The following is a 17325-nucleotide window of genomic DNA, read 5'->3' as shown; positions in this document are numbered from 1 at the left end:
CGCAGTAGCTTCTCTTGTTGCGGAGCACAGGCTCTAGGTGTGCGGGCTCAGTAGTTGTGGCTAACGGGCTTAGTTGCTCCACGGCATGTGGGATCTTCCTGGACCAGGGCTCGAACCCATGTCCCCTGCATTGGCAGGCGGATTCTTAACCACTGCACCGCCAGGGAAGCCCCAGAAGTACATACTTGATACTTCTTTTATGAGACATACTTAACTCGAGTTATTTAAATTATCTATTTAAAATATCTTAATGTAAAGTAATACGCGCTTATAGAAAAGTAACCAAGTAGCACAGAATTGCGTGATGTAATACTGAAGACCAGTAGGTCCCTTCCCTGGTGCCATTCTGCACACGCTAACAGTCTGGCTTGTATTTTTCAGATAAATTGAGTGTATTAACAAACATACAGTGGCCTCCCCTTATTGAAGGGAGATAACATTCCAAGACCTCCACACCACTGATAACACCAAATCCTGTTAGTACTCTTTTTCCTAAATATACACACCTAAGGTAAAGTTTCATTTGTAATTTAGGCACAGTAAGAGTTTAACGACAATAACTAATGATAAAATAGAATATAACAATTATGATTATAAAAATGATAATAAAGTTATATGAATGTGGTCTCTCTCAAAACATCTTATTGTACAAATTTGATGCCTTTTCTATCTTAACTAAGCACTTATGTATGCACTGTGGCTGTAACATTTAGAGTTTGAGGCACGACAGCAAAACGAACATGGATTTCTTTTTCCTTCTTCACAACCTGTCAGACAAAAGATTTGTTCTTACCGTATATCTTAGCAACCTTAGCATACTTTTTTTTTCTTTTCTTTCCTTATTAACTTTCACCTTTCACTTGAAGCACTGCACGGCTTCTCTGGCACGTCCAAACTACCAGTATCACTCCTCTGGTGCTTTGGGGCCATTTTTAGTATCAATAAAATCAGGGTGAGTGAACACGAGCGCTGGGACAGTCAGCATGACAACCTAGGTGACTAACAGGCAGCACACGCTGAACACAGGGATGACTCAAATCCTGGAGGTCGAAGCTGAGGCAAGCGATTTCATCACACTGCTCAGATGGCAGAATTGAAAACTGACCATTTATTTCTGGAATTTTCCATAAAATATTTCTGGATCACAGTTGACCGTGGTAACTGAAACTACGGAAAGTGAAACCTCCGATGAGGGGGGATGGCTGTATACTTGTGCATGTATTTGTACAAATGCAATCACACTACATGTGCTTTTTTGTTGTTTTTTAACATCTTTATTGGAGTATAATTGCTTTACATTGTTGTGTTAGTTGCTGCTGTATACTTGTGCTCTTTGTAGTTGGTTCTATTTGCCTGTTGATACATTAAGAATGTACACGTTTACCTAATTCTCTTGGCAAGAGTGCCTCGTGCTCCCTCCCGTGACTGTTCTCTACCATGGCTTTCCTGCTATTACTGATGGTAAAAGCCCTGCTTAGGTGACTGCAGGGTGTTTGTGGTCCTTCCTATTTATTTCTACAGCAATCCCCAGTCCTGGACCATCACGACACGCAGACCACCCTGTCCTCCCAAATCCCTCTCTCAAATTTGTCTTCATCTATGTCAGGTTAATTTTCCTATAACACACCTTTCCTGTTTGAAACAAAATAATAAACTTAGATGACCCATGAGTTCTGCTCAGTAAATTAAAAGCCTGCTATTTCCACTAGTCTCGTGCACACCCGGCTGTGTAACGAGGATGCTGGAGTGAAGAGTACACCCCTCCCTGCCCTTGGGGAGCTTCCATTCTATGCGGACACAGACGCAGACAAATAAACGCAGGCCGTGGCGGTTAGTGAAATGGGACGGCATAAAGCTGGGGGTCTGGGGAGGGATGGGAATGCAGGGTGCAAGGGAGCCTCTGCCAACAGGGGCTCCGGATAAAGATCAGAGGAGCAGAGAGCTCCCCCTCCTGGCCTCTCCCCACGTCTGAACCTTTAATTACATCATCTGCTCTCGTGGGAAGTGCCTACAGGGTCCCTCCTTGATTTCTGTCCTTTCCGAGTGGCCCAGACATGTTCTGTGCTGCCTCTTCGGAGCTGCTCAGCCACTCAGGACATCACACCTCTGAGGACTGGACTGAGGTGTGGCCAGGAAGGGCACACCCATTCTGAGTAGAGCCACATGCCTGGCCATCGGCTGGGTCGGCGTTTGGTCATCACGATGATGAGCCTCCCTAAGAGGGGAAGCTGCGTCCAACTACAGACCAGAGACCCGAGGAACCAGGGAGGGGAAAGGGCTGCGTGAGACCACGGGACTGCACGGCAGTGGCACAGGGTCTGAACTTGAGGCCCCGGCTCCCCCAGACCACGCGTCCCCGCCCCCAGCCGCCGTCTCCGGTGCTCAGGGCAGGCTGGTGATTCTGCTGGGATGAGTGACAGGGGGTGAGCTGGGGGACGAGCAAGCAGCTGCGGGTTTGAGGGGGGTGGGGGGAGGCCAGGGACACAGGGTGGGTTTTCACACCGGCCAGCGCGGCTGGACTTGGTGTCTGGGCACGAGCGTGGTTGAGGGGCAAACTACCTGTGCAGGAGGAACTAGGGAAACCGAGCAAGACAAACAGCAGAGCAGCAAAACCAGGTGACAGACAAGGAGAAACGCTGGCACTCCAGCAGGCTGGGGTCAGCAGGTCACCGTGGCCCGAGGGCGGGCAGCCCCCCAGACCCCGGAGAGCCCTCGGGAGCAGGCAGGCCCCAAGGACGGCACCAGAGACACTCAGTGGCCAGAAGCCGGGGAGAGGAATAGCTATTTTTCATCTGATTCCCAATGTTTAGATCACTGGAAAAATCCCCTCTGATGACTAAAAAGCCATTATTGCTTTCGCTCTTTGTTGAGGCTTTTTCCTCACTGACTTGCCGGGAAACAAGGACCAGAGAGGTTCACGTCCACTGGATAAGGATGCGCTTGCTGGTTTTTGCACACCTGACCGAGCCTGCTGGCATCTCAATGTCACCTCCCACCTGGGGTGGGGACAGAGCTGCTCTGCAGGCCCCTTTCCCCCAGGGCGATCCCCCCTCACTCCCCTTCTGTTCCCACCCCTCAGTCCCCAGCTCTGCACCTACAGGGCAGGGGAGAACACCCCCGGCTCAGGGGGACATTCATCCGTGTCTGTTTCTCAAATACCAGCTAAAAGGGGCAGGGCCCCAGCATTTGTGGTCACCCCCTGCCCGTCTGCTCATCAACTGTTCACCTGCCTACAGGTCACCTGTGTCTACACTGTTCTCCACGCAGTGGGGAATCAATGCTGGTGGTCCCTGAGCTGCTCTAGTGATGGAGAGCAGGCGGGAAAGTCACAACCATGAGCCTCCCATCTTGCCTCTAAAAGGTGCTCCCTCACCATTTTAAAACTTACCCCGTGTAATACTTCCTTGTAGAAAAAGACCCAGAAAAGGCACAATAGCAAAAATTAAAGAAAAAAATCATTCGGAATACCACCACCCAGACACGTTGGATCGTATCCTGCTGAAGTTTACCCCTGTGCACACGTATAATAAACATAATATGACGTAATACTGTTCAATTTCTGTTTTTTCCCCACTCAATACATTGTGAAGTGCCTTTCCACGTTAATAAACGTGCTTTATAGTTTTCTAATGGCTGCTTCAAATACATTTGTGGCGATTTACCAGAATTTGTTTCATTCTACTATCAACAGATATATTTATTTCCATGTTAAACGTCTCCCCAGAAAGGTGTGTAAAATACAGATACAGTCGGCTCTCCATATCCACGGGTTCTGCATCTGTGGATTCAACCGACCACAGGTCAAAAAATATATACACATAAAAGTCCAGAAAGTTCCCCAAAGCAAACTTGCCTCTGCTGCCCACCAGCAGCTATTTACATAGCATTACATTAGGTATTATAAGTAATGTAGAGATGATTTAAAGTTTATGTAGGTTACATGCTAATACTCCACCGTTTTAGATAAGGGACTTGAGCATCCTTGGATTTTGGTATCCCTGGGGGGTCCTGAAACCAATCCCCTTGCGGATACTGAGGGACGACTGTATGTCAAAATGCCCATTTCCCCCATATTCATGGAAACACCATGTTTTAATTATTTTTGTCAATCTAATATCTACCTTAGCAATATAGAAAAGGCTATATTTCTGAGTGCAAGCAAACTGAATACAGCTTCAAATTCAGAAAATAGGAAGTCTTCCTAAAAGCAGGTATTAACCATTAAAAAAAACTATCTATTTATCTTTATTTATATTTACATTTTAAGTCCCTGAGTGACTTTAGTGAATGCAGCCATGGAGTTAGTTCATCGTTTGGTCCATGTTTGTTTTTCAAAATTAAGGCGTAAATACACTCTGCTCCCCACTCCCACTACTCATTTTTCCCCCTCTCCTTTCTCAGTTGCTATAATTACCAGAAACAACCATTTGCTGTCTCAGATAAGAGTAATTGAAGCAATGCCAATGATTTAAAAATTTATAAATGAAGAATGACTATAAAAGCATTAAAATGAGTTTTAAAGAACTGCAATGACAGGCACAGATGTTCGTGACGGATTAAATTAAATTTAAAAAATATATACCAAAGAGTATGTAGAATATAATAAACACATTTAGATAAAAGATTGAACAATAAAAATTTTTAAGAGTGGTGGACACAGGGTGGTGGGATTACACATGACTTTTATATCTTTATTTCCATGTTTTAGATTTTTTAAAATGAAAATGTGCTATTTCTATAACAGCAACAATAGCTCACACTGTGTGTCAGTCCCCCTCTAGGTGATTAACTCACTCATTTCTTACGAGAACATCAATTTCTCCAGGCAGAGATGGAGAAACTGAAGCAAAGAGCCATCCAGTCGCTGTTCTGGGTCTTGGAGCTGGGCTGGCCAGAAAATACCAGGAAGGATATTTAAAAATGAATACTGTGGAGAATGCGCAAAGCTGAGCTTAGACTCCATCAGCTTCTCACAGCAAGTCTTCCAGATCCAGCAGAAGGAACCTTTCGCTCAGATCGGCTTTGTCCTGCTGCAGCCACAGGGACCGTTCCTTGTATAACATTTCCACACACTTTGAAATGTCACTTAAAAGGGGCACACGTCTTATCTGATTGTGACAAGCTTGGAGAACCTACAAATAAACATCACACAAGGTCTGCCGGCGTGCGCCACGCTCAGAATTCCTGCCCTTCCCCACCGTCTTTATGCCGTCCCCTCCACCCCCATCCAGCTCAACTCCCCGACCACGGGGTCAGGGCTGGGTGTAACCCAGCTTCCTCATCGCACACTTGGGAACCCCCCTCCTGCCCCCTTCGGTGCTCCCCGAGCTGTAAAGATCTGTGCCGTCCACGACAGGGTCAGGAGGGGCGGCAGGGATGCAAACGTGGGATGTCCACGTTTAGTTCACGTGTCTGTGCTCACCTGTCCCATTTCTACCGTGCAACTGTTGAGAGCAGCTCTTCGCCACCTGCACACTGTGGGCGGAGGCCGTTTCCTTCTCTTTTTCCAGGAACTGGCTCCCTGGCACCTCACACTCCCCCCACCCCCCTGCAGGATCCGCATTTTCTCGCTTGGACCGTTTTCATCAGCATGGAAATACACTCTAGAAATCCTGCTACGAAAACCCACAGGCAAACAGGCTCACAAAGCATCCTGACCCGGCGCTCCCGTCCAGATACCGGCCCCTGGCTCTGCCGGTGCTTGGGCAGAACCTCCCTGGCGCCCCCCAACGCGTTCCCGTGCGTCCTTCCGGGTCCCGCAGACGCGCGGCGTTCGGTCCCTCCAGGCTCTCCGAGCCCCTCTTACTAACATCCCCCACAGCAACCACACCTGCCCCTCCTGTCCTCAGCGCTGGCCTCCGGCAGCGGGGGGCCCAAGCTGCACGGCCCTCCCCTCTCAAACACCGACCCGCCCCCCCAGCCTCCCCGCCCACAGGGCCCTCCTCTCACGCTCCTACGCCGGCACCTCCTCCCGGAGCATCTTCGCGTGGGAAGGGTCGCCCAGGCTCAGACGCGGTCCCGCCTATTCCCGTGTCTTCGGTTACCATCTACATCCTGAAGCTCCAAGTGCACGTCCTCGCCCTGGGCGCTCACTGCACCCGCATGGCCACCTGCCCACACCTGTGTCCACTCGGCCGTCCAAATGCGGCTGTGCAAACGGATCACCTACGTCCCTCTGCGCCCCAGCCCACTCCTCGCCCCCCCCGACAGACGCCCAACGGTGGAGCCGAAATCCACGGGGTCTGCTCGTTCCCATGGCCCCTCAGCCCACACCGGACCCGCCATGTGGCTTTGCAGTCTGCCTGCCTCTGCCCCCGTCTACACGGCGTGCTCCTGCAGCCCTGCCAGCTCCGTCCGGTCCTGCCACGGCACGCTTCTCACCAGGCTCCCGATTACAAGCCAAACTTCAGTTTAAAAATGGAAATCAGATAATCTGACTTTTCAGTTTAAACGCTCCGCAAGTGGCGATTTTCAGTAGAATAAAGGCCGGCCGGCTAACAGTGACCACAAGGCACCACGACCCGTGTGAGCTGCCTGCCGCCCAGCTGCCACCCTCTGCACTCCTGGGCACACCCGCCCCTCCTGCCAAGCCTCGCCCCTACTTCTGTCTGCAGCACTTGCCCCATCGGCCTCCGCATCGCTTCCTCTCAGAGTCCAGACTGAGGTCGGATGTCACCTCCTCAGGGAGGCCCTCCTCCCCCTACCCTCACCCACCTTTCTTCTCTTCCCAGCACCTGCTGGCTGGGGCTGGGGTTATTTACGAGGGGGGCCCGTCCCTCCTTTCCTGGAGTGTCGGCGCAGCGAGGACCGAGGCCTGCCTGTCCTGCCAAGTGTCCCCACCCAGTGCCTGGCCCACCGCCTGCCTTCCAGGGGACCTTCAGTGAACACGTGACCAATGACCAAAAGCTCAGTGGTGTCCTGAGATGTTCCAGGCACACATCCCAGGCCTGTTACTGCATGCAGATGACGACCCTGCTGCCCCAAGACCCAAGGTTCACCTGCATTTTCCCCTGTGGCTATTCAGACTTAAGAGGTCACACTGACTGGGTTTAGTCCTTGAAGCTCAGGGGAGTGTGAGTGTGTGTGTGAGGTCTGGGGCCCTACAAGTCTCCCTAAGCTGCCGTTTCCTCAGCCACAGAATGGGGTGATTCTTGTAAGGATTAAATGAGATAATCCAGGTGAAAACGAAGACCAGGGCTCGGTTCCTAGTTAAAACTAGGAGATAAAAGTTAGTTCCTGGTTTTGGGTTTTTTGTTTGTTTGTTTGTTTTTTTATTTATTTTTGGCTGCCTTGGGTCTTTGTTGCTGCACGCGGGCTTTCTCTAGTTGCGGCGAGCGGGGGCTACTCTTCGTTGCCGTGCCAGGCTTCTCATTGCAGTGACTTCTCTTGTTACGGAGCACGGGCTCTAGACGCATGGGCTTCAGGAGTTGTGGCACGTGGGCTGAGCAGTTGTGGCTCTTGGGCTCTAGAGTGCAGGCTCAGTAGTTGTGGCTCACGGGCTCTAGAGTGCAGGCTCAGTAGTTGTGGCTCACGGGCTCTAGAGTGCAGGCTCAGTAGTTGTGGCTCACGGGCTCTAGAGCGCAGGCTCAGTAGTTGTGGCATGCAGGCTCAGAAGTTGTGGCTCTTGGGCTCTAGAGCGCAGGCCCAGTAGTTGTGGCACGCGGGCTCAGAAGTTGTGGCTCTCGGGCTCTAGAGTGCAGGCTCAGTAGTTGTGGCACACGGGCTCTAGAGCGCAGGCCCAGTAGTTGTGGCACGCGGGCTCAGAAGTTGTGGCTCTCGGGCTCTAGAGTGCAGGCCCAGTAGTTGCGGCTCACGGGCTCTTGAGCGCAGACTCAGTAGTTGTGGTGCACGGGCTTAGATGCTCTGCGGCATGTGGGATCTTCCCAGACCAGGGCTCGAACCTGTGTCCCCTGCATTGGCAGGCGGATTCTTAACCACTGCACCACCAGGGAAGCCCCTTAGTTACTGTTCTTAAACTGAAATTTCCTCGTTATCATTCTAAAAGTTGCTGCACAAGGCAGTGAAATTTAGACAGTTTCCAACTAGTAGGTTGTTAAACTTTTAGGGAAGGTTTCCTCAAGGTTTTTAAATCTATAGAAAACTTCCTACCCTCTGGTACCCACCTCCACCCGCATACTGCACGCTGACATAGCAACAGCAATGTGGTTTAGGGACAACAGAGATACTCCTAAGTCTAATTTAGTGCTGCAGTAAGGAAAACATAAACACTTCTTCCTTTCAGTCATAATAGGAGCCTAAGAATTTATGTAAAATTCTCTTCCATTTCACGTAATTGTTCTTAGGGATAAAAATACACCAAAATCAGGCTTTAAAAAAGTTATCACCCATATTTCATGGGGACGATGAGCCAGTTTCCTAACGCACTTTCCAGGAGGCTTAGGAGGCTCATGCTTAAGGGCTCTTTATTCCGGCTCTGCCCAGACCCCTCCTCTCCTCAGCACAAAGATCTGAAGCCAGACCCGCAGCTGGGGGGCTGTCTAAGCCAATGCAGGGTCCTCAGGTGCAAAAAGGGACACTAGGAACACCCGCCACCTCTGTGGAGCCCTGGGCATGGACCACGCGTGGCAGGTAGAACTGGGGGTGCTTTTCCCACATTAAGTAGTTCATGCAGAGACCCCAAAGGCAGGAGAGGACTGCACTGCAGGGGCTTTCTACGTGGCAGAGCTCAATTTAATGAAATAAAGTTAAAGGCCATGGCATGCATGTTTTGGACCTCCAGAGTCAGATCCTGAAGTGGTTTCCAAGGCAGAGAAATAGTTCCTCTTATTCTATGAAAGTTAGTGTGTCTTATATACCTTGCAGTTAATCTTTTAAGTTCATTTGTATCCTTATAACACTTTAGATATCTGTTATATCACTTATAACATCACTTACTTTATATTCGTTTTTAAAAAATGTGTCCATCTGGGCTGTTAGATTGGGAACTCCTTGATAGCAGTGCCCATCCCCATCATATCTGCACCACACTGTCTGGCACAGAGCAAGGCCTTAATAAACGTGGCTGGATCGAGTTGGTAAACTAGTACGTAAAACTGACGTGATTTAATGTCTGTAGTACAGAAGCAATCCACACTGAAGTACCCATTTCTAGCAATCTTGAAAGCATTTAATTTTAAGCAGCTCTAGTTGAACTTGGTTTTGAAAGACAAATCTGACCATCATTAGCAAATGGGTTTTGTTTTTTTTTTTTTAATGGAAGTTTAACTTTCCTCCTCTGTATTCTAAAATGCTTCAAGAAGTTTGCTCCACAGTCAGCCCATGACTGATACTCACTGCTCGCTTATTAAATGCTAAAAATCTTTTTGCCATTCTTTTCCTGTTCATTTAGCACTTTGAGATACTTGTGACATAGCGAATAGGATATGGGCCCTGGAGTAAGACGGACTGGGTCCAAATCCTGGAGTGACTTTGGACAGGTCCCTTTCACCTTCCCAGGCTCAGTTTACCCATGTGTAAAAGGGGACCCTGATAACACCTCTCAGGTTCACGGTGAGGTTTAAATGACCGTGTCTGCACGTGTGTGTACATGTAACTGCCATGTAGCATCACTTATTGTTAATACAGAAGGTTTGCCCTTATTAGCAGGACAAAGTCCCTGAAGGAGCTCACAGACGCCTTCAAAGACAATGCAGGGGACACTTTTATTAAAAGTAAAGGCACATAGTTTTAGTTGGCAGTAACAGTTACTTCTAAAACTAATTTATTTTTTTTGCCAGTTCTTACAAGGGCTATAAATAATGGTTCACATCTTGCTTTCTTCTACTTTAAAAAACAAAGAAATTTAGTGCTATTAAAGAGTAAAAAAAAATTTAGTAAAAAGATGAAGATTAAGGTACTGGAGACCTCAAGGATTTCAATTTTCTCTCTGCGTTCCAGCTACTATTTTTAAATGCAAGCAATTACAAGGCTACTCACCAATTTATGACTTTAGGGACACAGAACACTGGTGTTTAAGCCACTTCCAACTTAAGTGATTGATAGTGATAAAAATGCAACAGTGATGTAAACTATATACTTTGATAGTAAGTTTTCTAATTCCCTATAGGCTGAGTCTCATCAAAAATGAATTGTTAGAACAATAGAGATATTCTACTCTCTGCCCACCCCTCTTTAATGCAACACTGATTCTGGAAATTTTTTGACCTAGTGATTACAAGTCCATGGTACACTTAGCAGAAATAGCAGCATCCTAACAAAAAAGGAAAAGTTCTAGAATCTAATAGAAATGAGAACATTTAAAAATACTCAACTGCTTAATATCCCTGTGAATGATCTCCTAAGTCTTTGAGAGTTTAACTTTGGTTGACAGGTCTAGTATTTCTAGTATTTTAATATGCCCACATTCTTCGTCCACCAGAGAAACCAGAAATAAGTTGGACACTTAGTATTCTAAATAAATTCATGTAGCTGAAATGTTTTAAATGAAAAGGAACAAATGTTGACATCAGACATTGTCGACGTAGACGTACACCCAAGTGTCAGAGCCACTCGATTTATCTGCCCTGGAGGATAAATGAGGTTTGACTCACAACATTGGAAAACCACGTTCACAAGAAGCAATGGGCCCCTGCCCACTCGGCACCCCACGCCCCCACCCCACATCCCTGGGTACCTTCAATGAACACCTCGGCCGATGTGGTGTCAGAGCCACCGGGGTTCGCGGCCAGGCAGGTGTAGCGCCCTGTGTCGTCCTCAAAGGCCTCGGCTATGACCAGCGTGTGCAGGTCGCCCCCGTCCCAGCGGATCTGGATGTCGGGACTGTCGTGCAGCTCGATCCCCTCACAGAACCATCTGCTGGCCAAACGGAAGTCCCAGGACAGGAGGGAGAGAAAGAAAAAGGGGACGTTTAAAATAATAAAGCAGAAGTGAAAGGCGAGATGCTATGTAACGAGATGCCTGTCTGATAAAAAAAAGACCTGTGTCCGTGTTACTAACCTTACTAAATGCTATTACATTTGAGACCATGAAATGCATGGCTAGACAATTCCCATGGGGTTTCTTTGTCAAGCACCTTGTACATTTCATCAACCTGGAAATAAGGGACATCACCACACTGGGAAAGACCATTTCAGTTACAAAATGAAAAGAACACAAGTTCCAAGTGTCTTACAAAAATGTTTTATCACCAGCGCCTCTCACGTCTATTACAATTTTATCTATTGTTCTTATCTAAAGAAAAATACGAAAGTAATATAAACATTGTGCTCAAAATACTTAATGTAGGGCTTCCCTGGTGGCGCAGTGGTTGGGAGTCTGCCTGCCGATGCAGGGGACGCGGGTTCGTGCCCCGATCCGGGAGGGTCCCACGTGCCGCGGAGCGGCTGGGCCCGTGAGCCATGGCCGCTGAGCCTGCGCGTCCGGAGCCTGTGGTCCGCAACGGGAGAGGCCACGGCAGTGAGAGGCCCGCGTACCGCAAAAAAAAAAAAAAAAAAAAAACTTAATGTACAGTATCAAGGGAGACACTGTCATGTTACAGACCCTGGGCAGCAATGTTCCTGTTGACATGGTCAGCTGGGCAGGAACAGAGTTAACGCCTTCCACATTTCTGATATTTAGAGAACCTTCCAGCAGCGTGCCCAGCCCCCATGATGCGGGCAGGGGCAGCAGTGCTCTGTAATTCATTCTTGCTGGTCTCACCCCTTCCCATCGACCAGGCCCTTGGTATGGGAGGTGGCAGGTGGCCAGACTGTTTCTATGCGGGTTCCCCCTCACACCCTTTCCTTTATTCCCTGAGCACCTCAAACTCTCAACAGGATTTTTACAAAAAAATACAAAGCTGTCCTAACCCTCCTCCCCACAAACGTGATTTAGTTTTAAAGAAATACGAAGGAACGTGCCACTGACAACTAAAAGGACTGAATTCTCTGGGAGAGAATTGTCCATTTAGCTCTTAATCAGCACTGAGAGATTTTCCCTGAGTCTGATCCTCTATAGAATTCTTTGGACTTGGCATCCTTTTTATGTCAGTGAAAACTAACCTTTTCTGCATTTAGATAGCATAATATAGGCTTCTGTCTATATTTAGTCTGAAAGTTAAGTTAATAAAACAAGCCAGTTTGCTAATACTTAGCATATTAACTCCAGAAACTATATTAAAAAAATAAGTACGGGATATTTGGAAAAGAACAGACATGACTTCGGGAATTAAAAACCATATAAAGGGCTTCCCTGGTGGCGCAGTGGTTGAGAGTCCGCCTGCTGATGCAGGGGACGCAGGTTCGTGCCCCAGTCCGGGAAGATCCCACATGCGGCAGAGCGGCTGGGCCCGTGAGTCATGGGAGGCCCGCATACCGCAAAAAAAAAAAAAAAAAAACCCAGCCAACTGAGCATCTAATGCGATGCAAGGTATATTGCTTTTGAGGCAGTTGAGAAGGGCAGTATTTCATGATTCTGAGTAGTTTGTGCTTTCCTTTGTTTTCGTAAAGTCCTGGAGAACATTCTGGCCGAGAACCATTTTCTAGTCCCTCCTTCTCTGCTCTTTCCACAATCACAGGCCAGATCCTCACCCCGCCACCCCGCCCGGAGAACTGTCTATGGCTCCAGTGTTACTCGACCTGAAGTCTTTTAATTGAGTTCTTCATCCCTGGCAAGCTAGGGAGTCTTTATCCTGTGGCAGGTGAAAGCACTCGACACTCTTCCCTACATGAACCATTCCCTAAACTTTAGATCTTTATTGTCTGCTTTCCTGTAACTTGGCCCAGGTTTTCTTTTCTATCATGTTCCTATCCGAATCCTGTTTCTGTCAGGTATCTGCATGGAGTTCTCGTTTCCTATGCAGCCCTCACGTATGACCTGCTTCCTCTCTGCTCCCTGCAATTCTCCCCTCACCCTCGGTGCCCATCCCACCCTGGAGCTGCTCTCCTCACAAGCAAGCGAAAGGTGCCTTCAACGGACTCAGCTCTACCGAGCACACGCTTGCCGGGCATCTTCCACGTGGACAGCGCCATGTCAGGTACTAGAGGCCTGGAAGAGTCGAGCCTGGTGGACTCTGGAACCGGCCAGAGTCTGTACGTTACCTAGGGTGAGTTACACCGCCATAAAAAGATAAGAACCAACTGTCAGAGGGAAAATGAGGCCTGAAAAAACACAATTAAGGTTTAAAAGAGAGGACGACTGATTGCCTTGGTTAGATAAGCTCCTTGGGACACCCCTGCCGGCCACCCCAGGGCTGTGACACCCTGACCTCGGGCTGTGCACACAGCCTGCAGGCCACCACCTGCTTTCCTGAGGCCCGTGAGCCAAGCCATGGTTTTCATGTTTTTAAAGGTGAGGAAAACAATCAGAAGAGTTATTTTGTGACACATGGAAATTATATAAAGGTCAGATTTCAGAGTCTATAAACAAAGTCTTGGGGGATCACAACCGTGCCCTTGAACTAACACAGTGTCTGTGGCCACCTTTGTGCTGCAGCAACAGCTGGGTTGCTGGGCCAGACTGCACGGCCCACAAATCCTGCAACACTTATTATCTGGATTTTACAGGAAAAGTGTGGTCCTTGGACCAGTGAGTGGCATCAGCACCATTTAGGAGCTTGTTAGAAATGCAGAATCTCTGGAGGTCTTGCAGAAAACTAAAAACAGAACTACCACATGATCCAGCAATCCCACTCCTGGGCATATACCCTGAGAAAACTATAATTCAAAAAGATACATGCACTCCAATGTTCACTGCAGCATTGTTTACAATAGCCAGGACATGAAAACAACCTAAATGTCCATCGACAGAGGAATGGATAAAGAAGATGTGGCACATATATACAATGGAATATTACTCAGCCATAAAAAAGAATGAAATAATACCACATGCAGTAACATGGAAGGACCTGGAGATGATCACAGTAACTGAAGTAAGTCAGACAGAGAAAGACAAATATCCTATGATATCATTTATATATAGAATCTAAAATATGACACTAATGAATCTGTCTATGAAACAGAAACAGACTCACAGACATAGAGAACAGACTGGCGGTTACCAAGGGGGAGGGGGTAGCAGAGGGATGGATTGGGAGTTTCGGGTTAGCAGATATAAGCTTTTATATATAGAATGGATAAACAACAAGGTCCTACTGTATAGCACAGGGAACTATATTCAATATCCTATGATAAACCACAATGGAAAAGAATACTTTAAAAAAGAGTGTGTATATATATATATATATATATATATATATAAAACTGAATCACTTTGCTGTACAGCAGAAATTAACACAACATTGTAAATCAACTGTACTTCAATAAAAAAATTAAAAATTTAAAAAAATAAAAGAAACGCAGAATCTCGACCACCATCCCAAGCCCACTGAGTCGGTTCAGACCCCAGTGATTCACATTCATGTGAAGGGGAAGCAGTTCCGGTCTGTCACGCATGGACCAGGCCAGCCTGCATCACGGGGCCTGCATCATCACTTCTTGAGCAGAGAAGCCGTATCGTATGTGTTCTGTATCTGCAAAAATATGTTCTGTTTGTTTCTCTCTCCTCTACACTCAAAAAATTGTAGCCTTATTCACTTGACAATTGATACTATGTCACTTCCTATCCTCCGTGGTGTTTCTTTATATCACTATCTGAGGCCTAATGCGTTTAGGCCTTACTTCCTCATCCAGGAAATGGACTCTCTTTCATTGATCCATAGTGTACTGCACCTAGTTGGTGCTTTAAAAATACTTACTACCTGCCACTTGTTACTTTAGAATATGCTGCCCAAGAGAAAAACAAATGGTGAAGGCTCTGTGGCCTAACAGATTTGGAAGATGCTACCTATTATGTACATGTATATGTATATATCGCTCCTTCATGTAATTAAGATTTTCTTATTAAAGGCCCTGAGAAGTCCTGCAGAAAACAAATTAGTTTAATGTTGTTTAATCCAGCATTCGTTCATCTTACTTGGCCATGCGACTCTTTCTCATTTTGCATCTGCTAACATCCCGTGTGTATGTTGCACGATGCTTTTCTGGCACATTCATCCCATAGAGCCTGCGGTTTTTAAAAAAATGAATTAAGACCAATTACAATCTGGGACTTCCCTGGCGGTCCAGTGGTTAGGACTCGGTGCTTTCACTGCCATGCCCCAGGTTCGACCCCCTGGCTGGGGACGTGAGATCCCACAAGCCGCATGGTACAGACCAAAAAAAAAAGACCGATTATAATCTGAGCAATGATGCTAAGTGTAAGCCTGAAGAACATGATCGGGAAGCACAATAAAGTACCTGAACTACACTGAACACTGGCAAAAAGGTTCAGGTACAAAGGCACTCTGGCCACAGCCTAACACACCTATCTGGTCTTGGGGATGGTGCCTCGTGACACCAACATGGCACGTGGTGATGCGGGTGGTGCTTACAAACCCCAGGGATGACCTGGTTTTTGCTTTTTAAACACTCATGCTTTTTGTTCTCCAGCTCCATGGACGACATTTTTAAAGCATCTTAGGTTGTAGCACGTAGAAGAAATAGCGCAGACAAAAGACTAAATTTCTCTAAATCAGGCAGCAAGCCTAAGACTTAACGTGAGTCATTCTGTGGCTTCGACACCATCAGGGAAGTCAGAGCGTTACGGGCCCAGGAACTGCCACGGGGCCAGTTCTACACTGTCGGGATGGGGGCTGTCAGGGTGTGGCCTGGGGGAGGGGAGAGGCTGCAGATATCGAGATGGGGGGCCTCCCTGGGGCACCAGGCAGGGCCCATGGCTCCAGCCACTGTTCACATAAACGTGTGTCTGGTTCACGGCTGGAGCTGCAGTGGCCTCACAGGGATGTTCGGCAGAGACCGTAGGAAAAGTCGTTCACCTTCCCGGTCCAGGCTCTTCATCTGAGGACAGGAGACCTCGCTATAAAGCTTCATAATTCTGAGGTTCTTGGTGAAATGAAAAGGTTGTATATTTAGTGAATGCATGAAAAATACTTCAAGAAATGATGGAGGAAATTATTTGATGAAAGGTGTAAGTCATGAACGGCTTTGCTTCTTTGAAGGGTCCGAGCATATCGCGGTGTTTCTGAGGCTATGCACCCACGTCGGGTCCCTGACCTTGTCATGACCCCCACTGAGTCCTTCACCTTCTACGGAATGAACTCTGCCCCTGCCTTTCTCTCCCACGAGGACAGAGGCTTCGGCGGGGCCCGGCCTCATGGCCGTGCTCACGCAGCTCCCCAGGGCTGTGAGCCCCAGCCCCGTGTCTGCACACGGCACCTACTTGGCAGGTCTTTAACCGTCTGTGTTTCTGACGCTTTGACGTGCTGGCCTGGCTGACCCTGGAGACGTGGCCCCTCCCAGGGCTGCAGGTTCCTGGAGACGGTGAGTGACACCTTCAGGCTCCTTTCCAGTAAGACTCACCAACCCAGAGCCCATCCCCCTCCCCCCGCAGGCCCTCCCACTCGGCCACCGTGCACCTGCTCTAACGCCCACAGCCAGGCACTGACAAGCAGGACAGCCCCGAGTCCAGAGCTGATGGCCCCATTCAGAGCAGCCCCGGGGCCTCCCCCGCCCCACCCACCAACCTTTCCTGCAGGGACACAGTGAAGGCCCCCCCTCCCCTTCCACTCTGCCTCCCGACCCACCCTGGGGACACCCTGTCCTCCCCCACCCCATGGCGCAGGGAGCTCCCTGCTCTGGGGCCTGTGAGTAATACAAGCGTTTCAGAGGCATCTCCTCCTGACCTGTCAGCCTCACCACACCTGAATGATGACAACACCTGCTTTTTCATACACTGAACTCATCAGAGAAGAATAAGCTTACAAATGAAGACAGGCTGGAACAGATAAGTCGTTAAAATAACACCTGTGGGGCTTCCCTGGTGGCGCAGTGGTTGAGAGTCCGCCTGCCGATGCAGGGGACGCGGGTTCGTGCCCCGGTCCGGGAGGATCCCACATGCCATGGAGCGGCTGGGCCCGTGAGCCATGGCCGCTGAGCCTGCACGTCCGGAGCCTGTGCTTGGCAGAGGGAGGGGCCGCCAAAGTCGTATCTGGTCATTTCTGCCTGAAGATGTCCACAGAGGGAAGTTGATCTGCTCTCACCTACTCAAACTGAAGTGCAGCTACAAGGCATAGCATGAAACTCAAAATCATCAACTCCACGCATATATCAGAGGAGGAAACCGGTCTTCTCCACTCTTCTGTAGCCGATCAAAGACACATCACCTTCTTATGTGACCTAAGAAATCCTGAAGGTTTGAAGTCTGGACACCGCGAGGCAGCGGATGAGCTAAAGTCACTTTATTTCATTAAATTTCTTAACATTTCCATCAGCTGCCTGGCAAAGAACTCGAAACACTTACTATTCTTTAAAGAAGAGGTAAACGTCAGGG

General features: G+C 48.3%; 1 protein-coding gene across 4 annotated transcripts in view; it reads right to left on the bottom strand.

Annotated features, from left to right (window-relative positions):
• PALLD (palladin, cytoskeletal associated protein) overlaps positions 1–17325 on the bottom strand; it is a 272833-nt gene that overhangs the window by 227648 nt on the left and 27860 nt on the right. For 3 of the 4 annotated variants that reach the window (XM_033857510.2, XM_073805705.1, XM_073805702.1), the window contains one exon: positions 10634–10812. The gene's annotated coding sequence lies outside the window, so the exon portion shown is untranslated. Of the gene's footprint in view, positions 1–10633; positions 10816–17325 lie in introns of those variants that run through there. The other variant, XM_073805704.1, reaches the window with a different exon arrangement.

This window comes from Tursiops truncatus, chromosome 6 (assembly GCF_011762595.2).
Source record: "Tursiops truncatus isolate mTurTru1 chromosome 6, mTurTru1.mat.Y, whole genome shotgun sequence".
Lineage (NCBI taxonomy): Eukaryota > Metazoa > Chordata > Mammalia > Artiodactyla > Delphinidae > Tursiops > Tursiops truncatus.
The sequence above is the reverse complement of the archived record's forward strand: the minus strand, read 5'-3'. Positions and strand labels throughout refer to the sequence as shown.